Genomic DNA, 25259 nt, shown 5'->3' with positions numbered 1-25259 from the left:
TTAATCTTTCGATTTTCTCGGGTTTTTCCTTAATTAAAATCGACTATAGAATGGAGAATCTCATTTTTCGAACCGCAACGTTTCCCCAGGGGGCTTTTTTTAAATATAAAATTCCCGACCCATAAATCAACGGAAAATCTGCAAATTCAAATGAATTAATTTGTTTATTATTCGATTGCATATAATATATATGTATGTATAATGTATGCTCAGATATTATAACCGTACATGCATATATTTACATACATATGTATAAGTAGATAAGCCTAACGAAAAAGATCTTCGATCAATATGTTTTACCAGTGATGACTTATGGATGTGAAACTTTTACATTGAACACAAATTTGAATACACTGAAAGAAGTATGGAACGTTGTATATTTGATATAACGAGGAAAAACAGGAAAAGTAATACGTGGTTGATTGGTATGACAATGGTAGCGGATATAGTGGATAGAGTGAAGAGATTGTAATGGCAATTGGCGGACCACGTGGCTAGAAGAATGAACGACAGGTGGACGAAAGAAGTTTTAGAATGGTACCCAAGGGAATGCAAAAAGGGTAAAAGGAAGACCGCGGGGAAGATGGGTATATGAAATTAGGAAAGTGTGTACGGTGAAATGAATGAGAGTTGCGCAAAACAGAGAGGAGTGGAAGCGTTTTGTAGAAGCCTTCATCCAGCAGTGGATGGTGAATGGCTGAAGATAATGAGATGATGATAAATTGACAAGAAAAAATAAATTTTAGAAAATTAGTACAGTTTTCATACAAATATGCTAACTTTGCATGAAACTTTGTGACCAAAAAAAATTGTAATTATATACAATATATGGTAAATACTTGAATTAAAGTTTATAAATAGGCATTGTCTTGACACATGTTCGTAGACCCTTAATATATGTATGTATGTATATCGTTTAATTTCTCATGTTCAACACGAATTCTCGATTTGTCACCGATTGACACGACATGACATTATGACACATCGAATACTATTCACAGCTTATACGTATGTAAATATGTATATATATAAAATCGCAGTATCGTTATAGGTATGATTATATATAATCAACAGTGCGGAGAAAGTCACTTTAGAGTTTTTAATTAAGAATTCGTAATTAGAGGCATTGTCACCGAAACTAGGCACTGGCGCTAAACGAGATTTTGAAAAGGTCGTTTATGAAATTTCCCTCCTCTACGTAGGCATAATAGGCGGCCCTTTGAAAAAGTGTAACCATCGCGGAACTTTGACTTTTAATTCGAAAACGGTCCAGATTAGCAGAGGATCGGGAAGGCTTTCGAGCCGTATCGGGATGATTTCGGGGAGGGTGGTTTCCGCCCCCCCGCCGAAGCCAACCTTCGGTGCAAATTATAATTTGATTGGATCCAGAAGTAATTTGCTATGAGAGTATCAACTCGAGAGGCCCTTCACCCTTTTCGTGCCGGCCCCGGCACGGTCCACACTAATGGTTTGTTATTACCCGTAAAGTGTGGGATAAAGACTCTGGAAAGCGCCAGGTGTTCGGACGAAGATTATCCCGTTCCTCTAAAAAGGATAGTCGACGTCTAGAATTATTGCAACCCACCCTGTAAATGGGTAAAGGTTATAATATGCACGCGTGTTTGAACTTTCGCGAGATGTGACTTTGCCCTTTACAAAGCTCTTTGATTTTTCTACTTTGTAAACATATTAAAATGAAATTCCCATAAGTGGAAATTAAACGTATATGTTTAAATATAATATAATATTTTTGATAATTTTATACTTGACGTACATATGTATGTATTTATATATATGAATGATACTGTATCGTGGACGCTTAGAGCAGTTTCCGAAATCAGAGTGAAAGATGCAGCAGTAGGGGAGAAAGTAGTTTATTTTTCTTGATCCATCAGCCTGCCAGCTCTGAATGACACACAGACCAAAAACTGCCGAATATGTATACCCATCGGTTACTCTCCGAACAGAGAGATCATTGCCATTTATTGATAAGATCCGACTGCCATTTATTCATAAGATTGTTAAAATTTATGATAATTTAAGTCTATTTGTTTATTAAATAATTGTATGTGACTGTTTTTGCCTAAATAAATAAATAAAATAAAAATAAAATTGGTCGATGGGTCTCGAGACCTTATTGGTTGTTGTATACAGCTTGTTCATTGTTCATAACCACAGTGAAGTATTGGAGCTACCTGGCAAATTACTGTGGTATTGATTTTTTTAAATAAATAAATAACATAAGTTTCTTTGGTTGACTTTATATATACATATATTTACATACATACTTAACGTTCGAATTTAATCTTCTGACTTTGTGAGTACTTATACTTTTAAATATAATTTGTATAAAAAGGCCATTCAATATCATTCCGAAAACTGTAAAAAAACCTATATAAATTTAAATTTACTTATGTAATTTGTTCGGTAGTAAATGTGAGATCGAAGAGTCACTTTAGCACTTAGGCACTTTTTAAGGAAAAAACAAATTTTTATATTCAAATTTAAAACACTCTCAATTTATATATTTATATTTTTAAATTTACATTTTTTTATATTAAATTTCAATATCAAATATATTTTTAACCGTATAAACATGTTTATATAATTATACGTCTTTTTCTGTGTTCTCGTGAAGCTTCGTAGCCGTTTTAACTAGCATATCAGGAATTATATGTTATGTATATTATATAATATTGGGCCGACTTCAAAAGCGTGAGTAATGAAATAACATAATCGTACACATTCTAACTATACACATGCCAACTAACATAATCATACACATTCAAACCTTCAATATCCATACATAGGTATTTATTATTATATCATGCTATTACATAAGCTCGCAGACATTTTCCAAATATATGTACATTGTGCCTATATATAGAAAGATAGCATCTCGCTAAATCAGGTTTTACGATGAGTATTATAAATACGTATAAAACACTAATAGAATTAGTCGTATCCCACGCAAGCTACCGTATAATAACGGAGCGACAAAATCTCGTGATTACTCCGCAATAAACCCCTCCCAAAACACTCGATCGTAATACTTAACTAATACGCAAACGCTCGTATAGTGTAAAGGCAACAATGGAAATAATGTGTATGTATAGAGCTCGTTGTAAAAACTCTCGTAATGAAAACGTTCTTGGCCTCTATCTCTCTCTCTCTTACGACGAACGAACGAAGTTGGCGCTTAATGCCCAGAGATTTCCACGATAATCCGTTTACGTTGAAATAGAAAAGTCGTAGAAGACGGGTCATATCCGCCTAGAAATTGCCGAAACGGGTTAACCCCTTAGCTGCCTTCTTACAGCCGATCGTTAGTCTTTGCTCGCCGGATTAACTCCACATTCAAATTACATCTGGAGGGAATTCCACGACTATCCCTCCGTCTGCTTTTGTGGCGATCGTCTTAATTGTTATAATTTTATTTCACGAGGGAAGTGAGCTATCATCGGTGGCTGCTCTAGATAATAGTCCTCTTATAAATACTTCCACTTTATTGTAATCTACTACTTTTGTTTGTAGTCAAAAGGATTCTTTGAATAGAAGAAAACTTCACTTCGCCTTTGGAATTTTAGATGTAGAAAATGGCAAACGTATATAATGTGCGCATTTATATTTTAATACACTTACACTTAATTGTAAAGACTGACTTTTATTTTTACATATTATATATTTTTAGAATTCAGTCTGCATTCAGGGCTAATATTCGTTATAAATATTATTTATTAAAATCTGACAAAACAAGTGGGGGGGCGAAATCAAACACACAAGGCTACAAGCTCTAAGCAAAGAGCTAGCTGTCACCGACTCCAAAATTTTCGAATATTTTAACATGTTAATTGCGATTATATTTCACTATCGACATAGCGTACAAAATTTAAATCTTTATCGGGGGCCAAACCTTTGCGAAATGGCAAAGTTTTAAAGCGATCGGAAAGTGGAATGTAAGAAAAACCCTAAAAGTATAGTATAAGATAATGCAAAAACTACCACTTCTGTTTCAAATTTATTTTGTAACTACTAATTTGATACATACAATGTATAAAAAATATAAAATTTTAATTCGATTCAATAAAATTTTATAGAAACACATGATAATCTTAAAACTTAAAAATAATCAAAAACTGTACTATATTCGTGACTACAAGTCAATCAGGGTTTTCCAATTTATCAAACTTCAGGTCCATTTATGTGATCCAGCACGGCACAACACGATACATCACTGCACGAAAAAGACAACCTCTGTTCATACACCACTGCTAGTTTTGCGACGTTTGGGTTTAAAAACGACATATTGTGACAATATTGACTCGACGACAAGCAATTTTTTACCGTATGATAAGCTGTTTTGCCTTACACTTGAAAAAAACGTGCGTGCACTGCCGTGCGTTGCTGTATAGTATGAATAGAAAATGTCGTTTACGTGAGCTGCTATGAAACTGTTGCGAACTGCTGCATACTATCAATAGACCTTTATACATACACAATAGTTATTATACTCATAGGTATATATGTATGTATAATAGATAGAACGGCAATAACCCTTAGCATACGTGCGTTCAAATCACCAATAGCGTAACGTAGCAGGAAATGTTCAACGACAGCGAACGTAGCCATTACCGTTAGCCCGTTCGCTCCGCATTACTAAAATTTACAAAACAAACTTTGATAATGTGTACCAAAACAACACTGGCCCCACGTCACGGACGACTTGACAATATCTGACTTTGCACAAGTTAAATTAACAGAGGGACGGACCCGCGAACGGCGCAGCATCCGAAGCGACTCTCCAACTCGGGTGCGTCTTTAAAATCTAATTGCATCAATTTCTGGTCCGGCGTGTCGCTTCGAGATAGTTTCCGGAAGCTCGGTCATTGTCCGTGGCCCGGAAGTGTACACAAATCAGCGTTAACGCAATAATCAAACGTATCCATTGATCCGACACAATCGATGTTTGTGCGGGTGTATACATATGCGTATGTGTCTGGTGTAAGCCCGCGATTTAATCTGAGGCTTTGTCCTATTGCACGTGCTTTGTGCATCCTATTACCCCGTGATGGATTACCCACAGTGCAATAAATGCATCTACGTTAACGTCACGTGTGTACATTTCTAGCAAATCCTAAAATCATTGCAAGAAAGTTGAATAAACTTTTCAACCAAATTTGTTTTATAGATTAATCCTATTTTAAAAACAAATTCTACCCCATAGTTTCTCAACCCAACGACATGAACTTTGAATCGCTCTATACATACATATATAATAGTTATGTGCGTGGTTGGCATCATCATTTGATAGTTGTCCCTCCTGCCCACACATTTCTTTATCGGATGGCTCCTATTCCGACTTCTCAATGAAATCGTTGCTTCTGTGCCTGAATTTGATATTTTCCACCTCAGTGAACGTTCGTAGATTATTTTAGCCTATCTATCAGCCCGTACTCATCATTACTTTTATAATTGTATGTGATGTATGAGTGCAATTTTGATCTTCTCTCTTCCATTTGGCCTTGCAGGGATATTTTGTATTTACGGCTTCATATTGATGCTGGCTGCATGTAGATTAATTTCATACTATGTATTGTTTATTTGATATTTCTACTTTATCTACTATTATTATTGATAGACTTTATATTGATGCTGCAAATCCAAATTTCATCGGGTGTATTATAAGTAAAAACTATCTACCTGCCTACTTATAAACAATATAAAACAGCAATTAAAATCATTACGATAATTTTCAGTACATGGCGCTAAATGTTCGTGGTACTATTTTCCAGTATATACATACATGTATACATTGTGTATTTTCTTGACTCGTTATTATATTCGTACATTATATTGGCAGTAGGGTTGCCATAGTTGTCGGACCATAGCGGGGACACCCCCCCCCCCTATAAAAATTATTTATTATATTTTTTGATAGTTTAATTATAAGAAATTGAATCATGTTTAATTTAATTTTACTCATTCTCTCTTGTCTTCACTCTTCTCCAACTTCTTGAACTTGATCTTCATTGCTTTTCGTTGCCCAATCATACTTTTTTGCTTTTTGAAGGAGTTCCTTTTTCCCTTTTACATAATTATAAAATTCGATGCATGACATTTTATAATTGAAAACGCACTAAATTATGCCTTCTACTGTGTCAATTGAAAGCTTATCTCGTTCATCTGTCCACTGAGTATTAATTAATGAAAATACACACTCAACGTATGCATTATATGCTGGGATAGCGTACAAGTATTGGCACAATTTCAGTAGGTTAGTTTTTCTTTAGTATTTTTAAAAAAGCATAACCATTTATCATGTACATCTTTGGTATCCCATTCTTCACGTGTTTCATTTTCAATAAATGATTTCATGTTTATTGCTTCCTCGTGAATTGAATCCGTGAAAAATATATTGATGTAACTTAAATATGCAATAGTTTCTTCAACTCGTTCCCATTTGAGTACATCATTGAGAAGCATCCATGAAAAAACATCATATTTCGCCATTGGAACAGACCACTGTTCCAAATATTTAATTCCAACTTTAAAGAAATTATCCACTTCTTCATCAAACACTTTTAATATTGTGTTATCGTAATTTCTTTGCATTTCTTTAATTTGATATACATAGGTTTGTTTTGCTTGTAAACCTATGTATTTACTAGTTAATCTTTCCATTAATTTAATTTTTTTTCAAGTTTAAGGAATCAATCTACATATATTATTAAATGAATAAGTAGGTAACCTGGTAACTTGAAGAGAAAATTGGAAAAACCTACTTGTCTTCCCGAATCTCAACGCAAATCGGTGAAAACACCGAGCTCCCGTCCGACTTTGACAAAAACGCAAATTATGATGCAATCCACGTCTGATTAATGGGCGGGTTGGTGACTTCAGTGTTACCATTTGACAAATACAGTCACTAGTCGTGTGCTACCATTGTGCAAACCCACTTAATTATATATTATCGGAAAGATATATTTTTAAATAATATCTATGGAAAACTGGGACAAATATCCTTCTGAAGGGGATACTGGGACGCAAGCCTCAAAACGGGGACATGTCCCCGTAAACTTGGACGTATGGCAACCCTAAATTATTGGCAGTACATATTTTAACTGTGACGTATGTCGAATCGAAACGACTATTATATTACGGAGAACATTACTTACACACACACACAGATTAAGGCGATTATATACATAGGTGTAATAGATAATAGATGTATTTTTGTTCGTATGCTTTTTTTCTCTTGTCTGTTATATTTTCGACCATTGTAGCACATTAGGGATTTTATAATGATCCAAACTTAAACTTAAATAAAATAGATCAGTATATAGGCTTAAGTTATGCGAACATCGTCCCGAGAAATCTATCACATCCATATCAACAGATTGCAGCAAAGTTGTTACAGACACACATAGTAATACACGATATACATACAATATCGTACACGTCCATTGTTACACTTTGTAATTATTGCAAACTGGACAAGACGGACGGACGGCCAAGGGGTCGAGCATAATGCGCTACGGCCCCACCATTGTGCGCCCCTGCCGTGCTCGGATATAACGATAATTACTCAAACGCCATTGTTTCGACTCCCCTGAATGGAATAAGTGTGGCAATGCGCCTCCGGGATGAGGCAAATTATCCGCGCGCGCGCGCTAATGGCCACCGACGTCGTCGTCGTTGTCGTCGTAGTCTTTGGAGGTTTTTGCTCTACGAAACTACACTTGAGTCATTTGATTCTAAACTGTAATACTAACCCTTTTATATGATTTGGTTATAATTAGTAAATGCTACATTTTCGTCAAAATTTTAAGCAATTTATATTCGCCCGTTTATATGCCGCACTCGGTACTTTTTGCATACGTGCCTAAAAGTGATGAGATTTTGTTGAAATTAATTCTTCATAATGCAAATTAGCTTTTAATATAATAACATGTATAGAATATTGAGTAATGTTGCACCCGTTGATATTTCTAAGTGTGATGGTGTTGGAAATGATCTGTTTTGATTTGAAATACTTTTTATTATTACGAAATTATGTTCACAATACATTGTATATCTATTTTAACAGCTACTGATCTACTGATCATTTTCTATTTTACAATTTTAATTTAATTTTCTTGGTAATCACAGTATTATATTATTCTAATGTTAATGTACAGCATAATAGGAAAACGAGCTCAAAAACCTATTTACAATTCTTATAAATGCTCATAATACATAATATTAATTAAAGACTCTCTAAAGTTGATGACCTAAAGCAGCTTGTGTTTAGGTAATCTGGGTGAGAAGTATGACGAAGGTAGTTGATATAGAAAATAAAGTGAAAAGACTCAAATGGCAATAGATGGTTCACGAAAAATGGATGAAAGAAGTGCTTGAATGTTACCTGAGAGAATGCAAAAAGGTGCAATAAATGCCACAATGAAGATGGAATGAAATTAGAAAAATTTGTGGGATGAGGTGATTTCGATTTGCTCAAACCAAAGACGGGTTGGTTAGACCTGCATCCAGCAGTTGATAGTGTATGATTTGAGATGATAATATAAATAAAATATAAAGTCGTAATACCGATTTTGTAATAAATATGATTTTTAAAATCTGAGACTTGTACAATTCTGTGATCAAACGTGTATCTACTATATAATTTTGAAAGAGACTTTGTAACTATGTATGTATGTATGTAAGGTTTATTGGTAACATCAAAAACAAACCAAAGTTTCTATGATGATGATATTGACACCGTTGAATTTTTTTTCCGATTCAAATAAATTTAATAAAAAAATAAATGAATGTTTACTATTAGATTGTATTGCCATGTTTAAGCTGTTTATATTACGAAGCCGGGTACACTAGTGTATTATATATGTATGTATAATATACATACATACATATGAATAAGGTTAATTTCAGAATCCCAGTTCGATACCCTAGACGCGTTACACTCTTTTCACTTGATCCTTTCAATACTAATTCCCAAAAATATTTTTATCTGCAGCGCGTTTATCGTATGTTTAACGGAGAGCTGAATGAGGTTGATCTGTTTGGTATTTCCCTACATCAATTCAGGTCTAACATCAAGAGAATCTTGACCGATTGATTCATTTTTTCTTCTATTCTATTTTTCCAATATTTCCATTATTTTTATACTTTAGTTTAGTTATGTAATGTGCTATTTAATCATATTATAGCTTTCATTCCTTTCCATTTCATTTGTTTATTTTGTATTTACCTTTTTCATTTGTTTTTTATATTTGTAAATTTCAATTTCTTCTTATATTCTATCTTATAACCTTTTCCAAATATTTTAATACTATAGTTTAATTATGCAATGTACTACATATTTTGTCATGCCTTTATTCTTTACTTTTTAATTTGTTTTCCTTATATTTATCTTTTTCATTTTTGTAAAAATCTATTATTGGACTCGGGTGTTACATATATTATTTATTTACTTTTTGTGTTTTTTATACCTATCTCTGTACATCCTGTCTGTTGATTTTTCAATTAATAAAATAAAAATAAAATAAAATATGTATATTAAAAAATAATAACACCAGGTGATAAAAATTCACGGTAAAATATTTTCTGTTTATTTTTTTATAAAGATACTGTTTAAAATGTAGTGAATTATGAATTTATAATTGAAATATAATATTTTCGCACATTTTTTATTTTATTTTTTGATAATAATAAACTTTGCTGATTAAATTTCCTTCTTCATTAAAATTATGTGTTTAATTATTATTACTAATAATTTAATAAACACATTATTTTTATGATAAAAAGAAAGCATTAAGGTGGATAATGGAGAAAGGAATTGAGTGAAAAATGAGTAATTTGTTAAAGAATTTTATAAATAAATAGATTACGTAATAACAATTCATATTACGCTACTATTTACATTATTCAATGTTTTTTGTGAAAATATTGTCAATACAATATATTATTGCGAATAAAAACCTAACATGAAATTAAAATAAATCAAGTATGAATTCGGTATGCGGTTTCGTTTGTAAAAATATTTTGTTTGAGGTTCTAAAATAAATTAATATATGTTCATGTATATATGTATGTATGCATAGTCACCACAGTTACATAAACAACTCGCTACAAATTAATAAATATATTTGTATCGTGTCCCATTGAAGTCTCGATTTTACGCTGAAATTTTATTTACAAACTCGCAGATAAAAACGATGTCAAAAGAGTGGAAAAAATTGCGGGACGCGATTTTCACATGAAAAGTGTCGTTAAATCTCGAGTGAAATTCTCGTTACAAATAACAACGCGACATTCATATGCATGAGAGGCGCTGCTGGATAGAAATTGGAGTTGGTCGGATAAATTGGAAGAACTGCCCTTAGCAGAGCTGATAAATATGTACATATATTCGATATTGGGAATTACACACACACATTGGATTGAGGTTTACATATTCTCGACCGATATTGTATTTATAAAGGTTCGTTTATACAGCTCAAGCTGGCAACTCCACGTAAACAGCAGTACGAAAAATATTCTTTAGTACATTCTATAATATATGGACACATTCATATCTTCCGTAATATATACTTTGGCGTATCTGAAACAGCAGAGACAGTTGACACTCGTCCAAAACAACCATGAACTTTCCGAAAGTGGATGGTGCTGTATTGTATGGGTAGAAGTAGTCTTTTTCGTGCCGAGCTGTTGACGTGTAGTACTGGATAATATAAAAGAAACTTAATACGTAATTTGTCTCGTGTGTAATATATATATATATATACATATATATATATATATATATATATATATATATATATATATATATATATATATATATATATATATATATATATATATATATATATATATATATATATATATATATATATATATATATATATATATATATGTATATATATATATATATATATATATATATATATATAAATATATATATATATATATATATATATATATATATATATATATATATATATATATATATATATATATATATGTATATGTGATATGCATGACATTTTTTATGCTTTTCACTATGGTATCCCTAAATCCTATATGACAACGTATACAGTGACGTCCCGAAGGCATTATCAAGTAAGGCAATCCCTACTGGCGGCAAATGTTAGGGGGCGGCAAATTTTGGCAGAATGAAATTTATTATGAATAAAGTTCTCGGAAAGAATCTTGTTCTATATCTCTTCGACGAAACAACGTTAAAGAAAAAAATGGTGGTAACATCATTGATTAATTTTCGTGCGCTCTTTTGACTAATTTATTTATAATTATTATTTATTTATTTATTCTAAACAGACCATTGTGGCATAACAGGGATTCCTAAAGCACCACAATGGTCAAAAATATAACACAAAAAAAAAAAATAACAAATTTTTACATTATACACGACATCTATGGTCAAAAATTGCAAATTAGCATTGCAAGCATTTTTATACAATACGATCAATACAAGCATTCATACGATTTAAAACTTCGATTTTGTACGGTCATCATCCATAGGAAAAATTTTTGCAGCATTTTTATACAAACCGGCGAACATCGGAGACGCTGGATAGATCGAGATTTGTGAGAGAGATAGGAAAGTGAATGCCAATTTTGAAGGAACCGTTTCAATGAAACGGTTGATCAGAACCATTGACATACTCTGATAGGAAACGATCGACCTTGAGTCACAAACCAAGGAAAAACTATTCAAAGGATAGTTTTAAATATACATATATGAAATAAATATTTCAGTTTCTTGAAAAATTTGTCAAAATCATATGACCCCACAAAGACAGAAGCTAACAAAGCTTAAATTCATGCTTATTTCTAATTCAACAACCTCGATGTTGTCTTTTCTTTGATAGGACCGCGTATCGCGACACAAAAGTACTCGTGTTTAATCTGTATTTAAATTCAAACAAATATTGAAAGTTTTAAATAGTTGTACTTTCAAATTTACAAATTTGTTACTAATCCTATAAAAAAAACATTACAATTTTAAGTAATTAAAAGTTGAAATTCGTAATTTTCAAGTGTATAAATTTCATTATGTTTTGATGGACTTTCATTTTGATTTTTTACCCGCAAAAATGGGTGCAAGAAAGCCATTATCGCGAGCAGCGTACAAAAAAAATAAAGAAACAGATATTTGCGTTTCTGAATAAAATTTTGTTTTAAAAATGTTCTATAAAATATTTATCTTATAATATTATAATTATGAAAAAGTATTCGTTTCAACCCTAATTTTTGGAGGGCGGTATTTTGAACACGGCCTAAGGGCGGCACATAGTCTCGGCACGTCACTGAACGTATACAACTTTTTTATCAGAACGAAACAGACGGCCGTGCGTATTGGCACGAAAGGGAAATTTATCATAATGATATAGGAAGACAATAAAGTGATTTCGCACAGTGAAAACAAGATTACGAGGGGTCGTTCCGCAGTAAAAGTTCACAGAAAATATTTCACGACACACAGGCGAACAGACGGACGCCTCTCTCTCACTCTCGCGCGTTTTGTTCAATGTTCATGTTTATTTTCGGACACCATATATCAAAAAACGCGGGGCGCGGCTTTTATGCGCGTAAAAATTCTGGCAAATCCCCGACGGGTCGTTTGTCACCCCCCGATGCTGTTGACAAAAATTATATCTTGTCTAGTATTTTCTTAGCGGTGGATTTGAAACCACCCCAAAGCCCCCGCCCCCTCCCTCTCACCACCGCCTCTCTATGATGGCGTTTCCAAAATGTTTTTCTCGCATTATTATAATTATCATTTCGCTCGAGGGCTAAAAGACTTACGATTTAAATATTTGGCGCAAAATTTATTCAATTTTCTAAATTGATTTGAAATACTTTCATTAAATTAATTGTTTTGAAAGTTTTTAACTTTTGTAACTGTTGTCTCTGCGTTTAATTTTTAAGGCGGCTATTCATAAATATTGCCTTGATCGAATCAGTCTCTTCATTATTTATTATCTTCTCAAGTATTTAAGATGGTAAGCTGTAGAAAAATTTCCAAAAGATATCCATACATATATATGAGTGTATATTAGATTAAGATTAATTTTTATACAACAAAAAAACTTTCGTTGAATCGTATCACCCAGCGTTGTTCAAACGATTGTTGATTTTGAAACAATTGTTTTGTAGTACATATATGTATTTATGGTCGAATTTGGCAGTTCTACACTGAAAATTATAGATTTGCATAACGGAAAAATAAAATAAACTCACGTTAATCTTTATATGTATAATACCACATGTTTCTACAATTTCTAATAAATATATAATTTAAAAAAAATGCAGCAAGCGAGACTAAAACTGTTTTTAAATGAACTTACACATACACATATATAAATTATATTTATTTATTTATTTACAAATATACCAGGAAGGCTTAACAGGTAAACCCCAAATGCACCTTCCTGGTCCACATAATTATTACATAGATACATGTAAATCTAAACAATATCTGACATCTATGGTCAGATATTACAAACATCGTATTAATACGATAAATAACAATGAATAACTTTCATGTAACAATACGAATTTTTATATTCGATAAACAACCACAGAGACATCTATGGTGAGCAATATGGCGAAACCTAAGATATAACAATAACTAAAGGTTCTCAACAGAAAATTGGGAAGGAAACGCCAATTTTTACAGGAATCGTTTCAATGAAAATCAGAACAATTGGAAAATTCTGATAATAAATGATCGACCTTGACAAACCAAGGTCTGGCCAACAGCGGGAATCGAACTCGTAACATCAAGTACGAAATAATTCAACCTTCACCACTAGTCCACGCTGCTGGTTATGTATGTGTTTGATTTTTGATTTTTAAATGCTTTTTATTATTACTAAATTATGTTCATAATATATCTTATATATAGGTATATTATAATAGCTACTGATCTACTGGTCATTTTCTATTTTCCAATTTTAATTTAATTTTGTTAGTAATCATAGTATCATATTATTCTAATGTTAATGTACAGCATAATAGGAAAAATAGGTCAAAAACCTACTTGAATGCAAGGTCTTCATATTTCACGTGTTCCTCGTCAAAACCTCTATGATTAACATTGATCAATATCAATAGAAACAAATTATATTCGCGGGAAGCCCCTTGTACGCGTGCCTCACAGATTCGAGAGAGAGTGGTTATTCAGTACGCGCCGCGCTCAACGATCAGTGCGAGAATGATATCCACCTTGGAACGACGGCTATGCTTCAAGTTTCATTTCTTACACTTATTTTATATTATTCAACGTTTAATACACGTTAAAATAATTTTTATAGCTTATCACAATAATTACAATTAAGCTCGCTGATTTTGCATTATTTTAAATTAAAACACATATTTTTACTGGAAACTTGGCTTCCAGCACTGTGGCTAGCGAGTTTTTTAGCACAATAAGTCAATTGTTAACCAAAAGACAAACGTGCTTATGTGCCATCATCATTTACGGTGACCGGAAAAATGCACTCGAGATAGTTGCACCCTCAAACATCCAAAATTATTAAGATGCTCAAGGAAAACTAACGCAATAGAATTCCACAAAAAAGCGTCAAAGGGTATTTGTATGTTATCTGAGGGTGCTAACATTTTTTTGTGGAATTCTATTGTGTAAGTTATTTTTGAGCACCTTTGAAAATTAGGACTTTTCAAAACTGCGCCACTTTTCAGTGCAACCATTCATCATCTACTGTTGGATGAAGGCCTCTCTAACACACTTCTATTCGTCTCTGTTTTGGGAAACTCTCATTTATCTCATCCAATACATTTTTATAATTTCATCCACCCATCTGTAAAACACACATTTTAACTGGACGCTTGGAGTCCAACCCAATGACTAGCAATGATTTTTTAACACATTGAGACACTCGAAAGCTTTAATAATCTATTTAAAATTTTAAAATGGATTCAAAGTATTTCGCGCCACACCCACTTATGAAGATATCGCAACACACATTTTGGGAAACGCAACTCTATGGGGATAGCTCTATGGAATGGGGACAGAGGTCGGTTAGTTCGCAAAAGGCTATACTACCATAGGCAACGCAGCACTTTGTCTTAATTAAACGCGAATTACGCGCGAAACTTTCAGCAAAAGGGTGTCCCTCCCTCGTTCCCTTCTCCAAAAATTTATCGCGCGCTTTTCCGATGAAAAGCGATCTCGGCGGCCTGAAAGCTCTGCACGGTTGCGCAATTACAGCAATTTATGACATCACAATTATCTCTAATCGCCTACGAGCGATTGTGACGTGTTGCTCTAGTCTAGCTTTGCGGTTTTTGCTTATGATGACGTGTCTCGTAAACAAACTTTAGCATCCACTGCACAAATATGTACATGTGTACACGTAAATATGTACATACATCCATTTATGTATATTGAGGAAGTTTCTGTCAAAAGTGACGAGACGCTAAGTAATTTCCGAGCTTTCTCCCTGTGAAGCTTCTTGATGTTAGTGATTGTGCAGTTGATTGTAGCTGAGTGCAAACGTTTCACGCGAGTATAGAAGTATTAGAATTAAGTATCTAACAATCTGCATGAAGCTTCATATTCTTTTGAATTATTTACACAGTATAATTAAGAAATGCTTTTCTTCACATTCTGCATACAAAGCTAGCGCTTTAAGGAATATTATCGGACAAATATATCTTAATTACATATACCTTATTCATATACATACATAAGACACGTGTGAAATTAGGATGGAGTGCATTTCGGTATTGAACGTCGTTTTTAAATAAAAAAATGTTAAGAATCGTAAATGGGTTTTTGAGCTATTTTTCCTATTATGCTGTACATTAATATTAGAATAATATAATACTATGATTACTAACCAAATTAAATTAAATTGTAAAATAGAAAATGATCAGTAGGTCAGTAGCTATTAAAATAGATATAAGATATATTGTGAACATAATTTCGTAATAATAAAAAGCATTTAAAAATCAAAAAATAAAAAAAATGCCACTTTGCAAAGAAAACGATCAATGTGTATTGCCAGTGATATACAGATTCCAATGCATTCAAATAAGCATGTAACGCTGCACGTTTAGCATACCAAGAAGAGATAGGAAACGGAATATATGGGTGAGAAATATGACAAGGGTAGTTGATACAGTGGAGAGAGTGAAGAGATTGAAATGGCAATGGGTGGGTCACGTGGCTAGAAAAATTGACGAAAGGTGGGCAAAATTCTACCCGAGAGAATGTAATAGGGTGAAAGGAAAGATGGAAGAAAAATGGGTTAGTGAAATTATAAAAATGTGTGGGTTTAGATGGATGAGAGTTGCGCAAAACAGAGATTAAGAGAAGCATGCTGAAAAGGCCTTCATCCAACAGTGAATGGTTAATAGCTGCAAATGATAATGAAACATATGAATATATTTTAATTATATATAATATTATTTAAAAAAAATTCTTGATGTATTTCTGTGAATTTTCTTATTTTTAATAAAATTGTAGCACGAATTCAGTACGGCTTTGAATGAATTCAATTTATGAAAGTTGACATGGATATGAAATAAAATCGATTCTACATATAGTCATTCTCCTACTTGGACTGACATAATTTTATTTGTATATGTATATTCAGGCTTACACTTACATATATTTGATTTGAAAAATGTTGATATAATATTCTTTGTCTTACGACAAATTATTGTATAATATTTTGTTGATACATAGTGGTTAATTGAGAAGTAAATTTTGGCAGGATATTAATTTAAAATTAATAAGTTGTAAAACGTTAACTGTATTTTATTATTCATCAAATTCGCCGTATTAAAAAGGCAACGCTTGAACACTCAAAGCTATATTAAAAGTCTATAGGTCAATAAAAAAAAGTAAGATTTGAATCCCCTATAGTACAGTGATGTATAAATATAAATATATTCAAATAGGTCATTTTTTATATTCAATCTCCCTTTTCTTTTTATTACTATTACTTTGCGAGAGTTTTACTTTCATATCTCATTAACCATAAATTAATTTTCATTTTTTCCCCTCGTCTCTTTCGCTGGTGCTTACGCACCCCGTCTTTCGCGATGATGGATCGCTCGTTCATTCTTTCCGTAATGATCCGGTTTGATGAATTGTTTTGAACTTTTCCTATTGTGCGTGCAGAACGAATCCCTACTCATCTTCTTCCGTTTCCCATTTGCATAACAATAACGCCGCTGTTGCCAAATCGAACGCTAATACAGCTCTCGAGTGTTGCCAATTTAAATGGCCATTTGCATTTTTCCACCGAACAACAACAATGAAACCGGAGAAAAACAATAGCACCCCCACCGATGTTTTAATTATTATTATCAATGTATATTTATTTTAAGAGCCTAATATGTGTCCGTCAACATTTTATAAATATAATTTGCATAAAATTTAAAATTCAATTGGAATAAAAATCACTCACGATACTCACGAACAATATACCCAGTTGTAAAGAGATTGTTTAAAATAAAAGTATAAATGTATGTATGTACATACATAGATCTGTCCGCTTTGTTAAAATATTTTATACATATGCACATCGTAGCTTTAATTTTTTTGTGTAAATGAGTATATTATATTAGAATTGCTCTTTTGCAATGATTCATTCATTAGATCACTAAGCATGATACGTATGTATATTTTCTTTGTAAATACTATTGAATTTATTAGACTTCTTATAAAATTCATACATTTTTGCATAACTTTGACGCAGTACTACGTATTGCAGTGGTGTCCACGGGGGCCTTTTTTTGAGCGTAGTTAATATTTTAGGCGTGAACCTTTTATTTTCAAGTAATAAAGAACGAATACCAGTCAATAAATTGATATTGCTCTCGCATATTTTTAAAGGAAATCTTCAACGAATGAAAACTTCAATGAATACTTATGATATATTAGTACTGACTATGCCCATTAATTGAGACTATTTTTGTACGAAATTACTGTTTACTAAATACTTTTTTCTCTAAGCGAGACATTAATTAGCTGTCAACAGGGATGTTCATTTTATTTAAAAATAATTCTCTCAAAGGAGCCGAATAGTTAAAAACAGGAAATAATGCCTATTAATAACGGACGGACTGATTTCGTTAAATGTAAGTGCATGCCTAAATACAAAAGTAGGTATAAACCTCCCCAACAAACAGAAAAAGGAAACGACGGATCTTATCTAAAATATTTACATTAAATTTCAATGCATAGTACTTATTTATTTATTTTATTTTATTTATTTTGATAAAATAAACATTATATTTTATTGAAAACCCCTGTCAACTGTATATATAGAAAAAAAATTGGCCAGTAAAATAACACTGGAAAAATGAACTACGCCCATAAAAGCCCGCCTGGCCACCACTGACGTACTGCAAATTGGTTCCCGGAAAGATGCACTAAATAGTAGCGCAGTTTCGAGAAGTCATAATTTTCAAAGGCACTCAAAAATAACTTCCACAAAAAAGGGAAGCACCCTCGGATAACATACAAATACCCCTTGACACTTTTTTATGGAATTCTATTGCGTTATTTCTCCGTGAGCATTTTGATAGTTTCGATGTCTCGAACTATCTCGAGTGCATTTTTCCAGTCACCCTGCAAATCACTAGATCAACTAATTAATTCTTACTATATTCAAGTATGTATTAAATGATTGCGGCACTTCTTAATGTCACTTATATAATATTCACCCACACGTCAATTACTTCACATCAAAAAAATAGATACACACATCACTCAGTTTAGTTTATTAAATGAAATGTTATATACCTACTACATATGTATGTACATACTAACTGGTAGCGTACATTTCCCGTGTACGATACTCACTCATACATCCAGTGTTTATATCTACTCGTAAATTCTCATGGAGGTACATCTAACTGAGTAACGTTTTCCGGAAATTCCGGATTTGGAGCACACACCAGGAACGTACAGAGAATCGGTTACGGCCTGTCGTGCGACATTGACTGATGATTCTCTCGTCGCTCTTGATATTTCAATATACGAAAAGTCCACCGATATAAACTACCACCTAGCACTGTGCGATAGTCGACATCTTTCAACATTTGATTGATACCCTGATATATGCGTGTGTTTGTGTGCTATCATATATTATTATACACGTCCGTATGTGTTTGTGTGTTGTTTACGGTTTAGGATAGAGCACTTTGATGGCCGGACTACGAAGTTTTATCCCGTGGGACGTCAACGCCAACTTTGTCTCTTATACATTTTTTATTCATGGAAAGTTTTTTTATGCGGGTTTTTTCCTTTTTTTCAAGCTTGCGAAAGAAGTGGTCGCTCTCAAATGCGTGATTTATACTTTGGAATTCTTTTCGAGAATTGGAGTCTGAGCGAAAACGAGATTTATAGAAGAAAATGCGTATTTTCATCGCAACAATGCGTGTTTGTGATGTTCCGTAATTGTGTGCGAGCTGTGTAGCGTCTTACCGACGTGATGGCGTCGATTCAAGCCGAGCAATGCGTTATAAATTATCGTCTATAAAAATACGCGTACAATTCATTCTTGATATAAGGTTATAGCTCGAGTCTTTTTTTTTTGTCATGTAAATGTGTTTCGCTGATTGAATTTCATGTCGTAAATTATATATGAAAAATATTAATTTTATAGAGTCATATGATTCAAAGGTATATGACATTATTATAATAAAAATTGTACAATAATATACTAATAATACTTCCACTAGATACACAACTTTATAGACAATGTTATGTTTTTTCTTTTAAAATATATCAAGTATAAGTTGCCAACAATTTTTTCAATCTATTAAAGTTTTTCTTTATATGTTTTAATGCTGTTTGTAAGTAGTAAATATAGAAATAAAATAAAATCACATCTAATTTCGCATGTTGGATCATTAAATGTACAATTGACATTATTTAAATTATTAATATTTTACATCACTGAAGAATTACATATGTAAATATTCGTTTAAATATTAATAAAACATGTATGTACATATATGAAAATAAGGTCAATTGCATTTGTTCAAATTAATACCGTTTTCAAACCAAAATGCCACTTTTAAGAAAAAGATATTCGATCAATGTGTTTTGCCGGTGAATAGAAATCTTGGGAACTGAACGCTAGAAAGATGCATTTAATTTAATAAACTCAAGAAAGTTATTGGCAAAAAAGGAAGTAAAAGGAAAGGAATATATGTATGTATTCATGTAAGTATGATGAGAGTGCCAATGGAATATATGGAAGAAATAAGTATTCGAACGGTACCCGAGAAAGTATAAAAAGGTGCAACGAAGGTCACAAGGTAATTGTGTGGATGAAATTATAAAAAAAAGTGTGGGATGAGATGGATTAGAGTTGCTCAAAAGAGGCGAATGAAAGCACATTGGAGAGATTCGTCCAGCAGTGCACGGTGAATATTTTTAATGATGATAATGACGATGAAAACTTTAAAAAATTTAATTTTCAAAATCAATTAAAGATTGAAAAAATTCCTACCTTTGTTATTCCTTATTATTGGATGACCAAGACTAATTTTGAATATTATTATTCTCATATGTATGGACATATATTGGAATTCAAATCAAATCATTAATATTCATTTTTTCGATTTTTCTTCCATTCTATTTTTTCGGCCCTTTAAATGTGTGTAGCCTTCACGAAAAAATTCAAGTATAATTCATGTATGAATTTGATGATAATAAATAAAAATGACTAAATTTAATAAACCGGAAGTGGGATTTTTTCCTATTAGAGAAGTCAAAAATTTTGTGACCACACAAGTTTTTCAACACCACTGAATATATCAAGCTGAAAATTTATATTTGAATTCTTTCTTTTTAGTTGATAAGGTTTTATTCAGGATTTAACCAGAAGTAGTAATTTTTTTTTAAATAATATTTCATTATTTTATGTTGACCTTTTTAATTGTTTTTATCTTCTTGATATTTTATGTTTATAATATTTACGGTGATGTTAAGTAATAAAAAAAATTTGAACAAAATCTGACAGTCGGAAATAGAATATTTGTCTTGTGTAAGTTTCCTCACATTTGTGGTCAATGCTCTAATAGCCGATATTTTTGAACTTACATATGTATATGTATGTTTCATTGTCGAATTTTTATATATCTTATATTTCTTAAAAACATAGAGAAAGTCGTGGGTTGGTCACATCCGATTTTTTTTAATATTAAAACTCGATTCTAATACCCGTTTCACAGGAATCAAAGTATCCGTCTGTCAGTGACTCCGGTAATGGAAACGCTCGAACGTTTAAAATGTGAGTGACAGGAAGGGGGGGTTTGGTACACAGGACATCCCATTTGACAGGCAAATGCATCATTCAATAATAAACGGTTAAAAAATGCAAATACCTCCACCCAAATTACCTTTTTTATCATTTTATTCTAGCATAAATATTTATAAAAAAAATTAATTGGCAAAAGTGCGATGTTGTTCACTAAAGCGTGGCGACTTTATTAAATGAACGCTTGACGCGTGTCCCAATTTAGAGAATTTTTGTGTCGAGAGTATTTTTTATATTTTTTTCCTAGTCCTTTTGCAGTATGGATGGGCGTGAGGCATACTGTCAGAAAAATATATCATTCTGCGGCTGAAGAGCCGCTGGCGCCCCGGGAAATTTTCCAACATTTTCGGGAGGGAAAAAGCTCTATTTTTCACGCTTTAGCATGTAAACGAGCCGGAGCTTACAATTAGCACAGCTTGTGGACAAAGCCGGGGCCAGAGGTCACTCGCGCAAAGCCAAACCGGGAGATTGTTTCAACCACCCCTCACCCCTAAAAAAATATATAAAAAATGCCATTGTTTGGACAATAAAAAGTGTGCTTTATCATGCTCGGTTAGTGGAATGGGTAAGAGATGGTTTTTTTTTAATACTTTTATTTTTTAAACTTTGGTACAGAGCATTGCTCGCCTCGAGTGAAAGCATAGTTTTCTTTTTTTACCCAACTTTTCACCGATATTTCTTTTGAAAACAATAGGGAAGCATTCTCAGTACCCAAAATACGATTTTTTACAATTTTAAATCAATAAAATATTATAGCTTCAAGCCAAACTATTTAGATTTTACTAATATTCAATTAATCCAAAGCATACATCCCAACTGTAGTATATGTACTCGTGGATACGAATTACAATTTCATATCAATACATTCAATATTTAAATTAATGAAGAATCTTGAAACTCAAAAATACTTAAAAAAAATAAAATCTCGAATTCGAATTTTTGCATGATCACAAAACTTTATCAAATGCTATATACTACGTATGTACGTATGTACATATCTATGTAGATAAAGTCACAATTAAAAAGAAAAGAAACATTCGATATATGGTTACTAAAATTATTAATACAAAATACTATTTTTCACCATTTGTTTTAAGTAAGGGTGACCATATTTTCAAGGACTCGTAACAGGACGCCCCGTACAAAAATTTACCCCCCACATATTAAAAAATGTGCTACATGTCCAAAAATTTTATAATTTTTCCCTCAAATAACTATTATTATCTTTTTTTTTTCACAATGTACAATTCTTGTGTAAATTACAAACAAGATAAAAAAAAATGTGTTTTTCTGATTCGTGTAAAATTAACAAATTCAAGTAACTACAAATTATCCGAAGATATTCTCGGTTTCTTTTAATTGCTAAAAAATATATTCAACTGAAAATTTTGATTTCTTTAATATTAATTTTTTATTTTGTTAAGTAATATAATTTTTACCGGAACGTACATTTCTTTAGAATAAGAAAATTAAACGAGAAAATATAATATAATTATTCATTTTACAGTTATTTAAAAATAGTTATGTTGAAAATAATAGCAAAGTGATTTTTTTTCAAATACATAAAAAATAAATCATGTAACGACATATTTAAATACTACTTTAAAATAAATATACAATATTATATGTAAATATTTGTTTTTGGCAAACAAATTGATTTGGAAAAACAAGGAAAAAACGGGACTAATCAAACAAGTTTACGAAAATAATGGGACGAACGTAAAACACGTAAAAAACGGGACCTTCCTGGCAAAAAACCGGGACGTACGGTCACCATAGTTATAGGTCAACTTTGAGTTGCATTCATACTATCATATTCTTAAGCTCCACTAATTTAAAATTAAGTATAAAAACATCATAGGCATATAAAATTTGAATGGGAAAACCGGCTAATGCTATTCAAATCTACCGTTTTTAACTTTGGTATTATATCGTATTTGTCTAAACTTTAGATGCTTTAGACTCTAAAGCATTTCCATTTTTTACTTGTTTTCAATTTTCCACATTATTATATTCCCAATAAAATAATATAATAAAAAAAATCAACACATGATGTACGTACATATATTTAAAATTTGTATGAACATATAAGACGAAGGATCGATTGACATCCATTTTACATAATCAACATGGTACATATGTACATATGTATGTAATACAAACTATGTTCGTAATAATGTCTACTGATACAATTTCGAGCTTGACAATAGTTCAAAACACGTAACACTGCCACTAATCTCCAAAGTCAATGAATAACATATCGCACCGCACAGAATTCGAATAACATTATAATAACATCCGAACAATGGCGTACACATTTCGCAGCTGAGACGTATGTATGTATAATATATATTATGCCTACGCTCGTGCCAGATCAAATCACAAATACGTAAATTATTCACTCGCGTAAGTTTGCAAATCCGAAAGCGAGAGAGAGATGGGGAACGAACGTTCAGCAGAATTCGTCTTCTATTTTCAGCATCAGGTAACTTCGAAATCGAATTCAGCTGAACAACCAGCCGTGGCTGTTTCGAATCCCCCCATCCGAGCGAGAATCGAAGCTGATTTGTCAAACAAGACGTATCAGTTTGTTGTTCGTTTGTTCGAACAAACGTACATATAGTCAATTTTCCATAGCGGTGACTGTACACAATTACACGCCAAAGCAAACTACCATTTGTTCTACAATCTAATAAATATGAAATTTGTATATATGTACATAAACATTGTATTTTATCAAAAAGATCTGTGAACTTTCCTTTTGTAATGCTTATACATACATACGTATAGTTCATATTCACAGATCTTATTTTGATTCATTATTTTTAATATGAGACCCACACATATGTATATAAAATTGATTCAAATTGCTGAAAATAAGGTCACTCTTTTAACTTCACCCCGAGTCTAAAACTTCGCTCTGATTGTTAAGTACATATTTGGAAAAGGGAATTGAAGCTATGCAGAAGTCAAAATTTTCAGCGTCCAACTCTAGACTCTACTTTTAGTTTAAAACTACTAAAATAATCTTCAAAGAGAACTCGAGTTAATTAAATTACATTCATGTAAGTTTACGAAATCCAACAAATGCCATCGAGATGTCAAATATCATCTCATGAAAACAGTTTTCCTTTTAAAATCTATACAAATTATTTATAATATACATGCATTGCAATGCCACAATAACGCATGCAATTCCCATTCCCGTTCTCGTTCTTGTTCCAATTTGTCGGAAAAATGCAGGCAGCGAAATTAAATAAACAATTGAAATTATTCAATTGTTTATTTATTTTACCCTAACAATGCAGGTCGCGACGCAAAAACATTTGAAATTATTGCGTTGCAATGAATTTGCGTTCGCGTTTTTGGGCGATTTTTTTACAGTAAGCTTCCCAGACATGTATACAACAAATCCTAAAAGTGTCATTTCATTTCATTTCAAAGGTTTAGGAGCCTATACGAGACAGACAGACAAATAGACATTCATTTATATATACATATATGTATATATATATATATATATATATATATATATATATATATATATATATATATGTAGTTTTGAATAATTATTAGTTTTTGCTATGCTTTAATGTATATATGTATTTACCATTAGATTGTTTGAACGTTTTTTTTAAAGCTACAAATGCCCTATCTCGACATGCTTCAAAAAGATTTACGACCTAAAGTAACGCAAAGTAACAATTTACTAGTAGTAGAAAAAAGCGCGTTAACCTCGTAAAACTTTATCGTATAATCGCATTGGAAATATAAATTGAACGTATTGATTTTTCTATATCTGTTTATACTCACCTGGTGTTAGTATACACCTGCTTTTTGACTAAATACTAATGAAAAATCATTAGTTTTTGAAAAGTTGGATAAATTCCCAAATAAATATCATAAAAACAATCTATTCCGATTGATTGG

General features: G+C 32.1%; 1 protein-coding gene across 1 annotated transcript in view; it reads left to right on the top strand.

Annotated features, from left to right (window-relative positions):
* mmd (disintegrin and metalloproteinase domain-containing protein mind-meld) overlaps window positions 1-25259 on the top strand; it is a 214365-nt gene that overhangs the window by 155770 nt on the left and 33336 nt on the right. The window lies entirely within an intron of this gene.

Source organism: Arctopsyche grandis, chromosome 9, assembly GCF_051622035.1.
Source record: "Arctopsyche grandis isolate Sample6627 chromosome 9, ASM5162203v2, whole genome shotgun sequence".
NCBI classification, from domain to species: Eukaryota; Metazoa; Arthropoda; class Insecta; order Trichoptera; family Hydropsychidae; genus Arctopsyche; species Arctopsyche grandis.
Note: the sequence above shows the minus strand (reverse complement) of the source record. Positions and strands in the feature narration are given on the sequence as shown.